The sequence below is a fragment of the Papio anubis genome, chromosome 16 (assembly GCF_008728515.1).
Source record: "Papio anubis isolate 15944 chromosome 16, Panubis1.0, whole genome shotgun sequence".
NCBI lineage: Eukaryota > Metazoa > Chordata > Mammalia > Primates > Cercopithecidae > Papio > Papio anubis.
The window spans coordinates 58,714,776-58,715,684 of NC_044991.1; the positions used below are offsets into that span (position 1 = coordinate 58,714,776).

The following is a 909-nucleotide window of genomic DNA, read 5'->3' on the forward strand; positions in this document are numbered from 1 at the left end:
ATTTGCTCAGCAGCTATTTGCTAATCATCCAGAGTGAAGCCACTGGGGGAAAGTGCTCCTGGGAATGCCTCCACAGAGCTGCTGATTGTGCGCATGCTGTGAAAGGCTCAGATTTTTCTGTTCAGGCCCAAACGGGCAGCATGATCTGGGGAAGTTGCAACAGGGAAAGCCAAAAGAAAAAGAAAAACCACGAGAGTTTTTACTTCCTTAATAATACTGGTTTCGGTGCTCTCTTTGGCAGCACATATACTAAAATTGGAACTAGACAGAGATTGGCATTGCCCCAGAGCAAGAATGACACACAAATTCGTGACGCTTTCAATAAAAAATAAAATAAATTTTTTTTCCCAGTCTGTGTCTCTCTTAAGCCCCACAGGATAGAAATGTCCTAAAATAAGACATTAAAGAAGAGGGGAAGTCCATGATCTGTTCTGGTTTTTGGGTGTTGTTGTTGTTTTTTAATGGGTCTCTCGGGATTCCACCAGACCGCCCCCTCCTTCCCAGCCGCTGTGTGGTCTGGGCCTGAGAACACCCAGCCCCCCGACCCGCGGCCCACGCCCACCCACCACCCAGCCTAGGCAGCGGTTTCCCAGGATTCACATGGTAATGAAGGCATCCATCTTCTCCCAGACACACACTGGGCCCTCCGACCCTCCCAGGGCCCGCACAATGGCCCACAGCGCCGCGGCCCCACCACCTGTTGGATTTTCCCAGGGAAGGGAGAGAGGCGGATGGAGGGGAAGACCAGCTCGCCTCCTCCCAGCCCCCAGCCCCATTTGCGCCCTGGTCGCAAGAGTAAGTCAGAGAGGGCACCCATGTCCTCGGACTCCCAGTCCATCCTCAGCACCCTGTTTCCTCATCCTCAAACAGGGTGATTGGGAGGATTATAATGGGAATGGTAGTAAGGAC

At 52.3% G+C, this 909-nt stretch overlaps 1 non-coding gene across 1 annotated transcript; it reads left to right on the forward strand.

Annotated features, from left to right (window-relative positions):
* Window positions 1-225: 225 nt before the first annotated feature.
* Window positions 226-329, forward strand: LOC116270856. The gene has a single exon (XR_004179162.1). It is a non-coding gene; the product is annotated as a U6 spliceosomal RNA (small nuclear RNA).
* The last annotated feature ends 580 nt before the right edge of the window (window positions 330-909 follow it).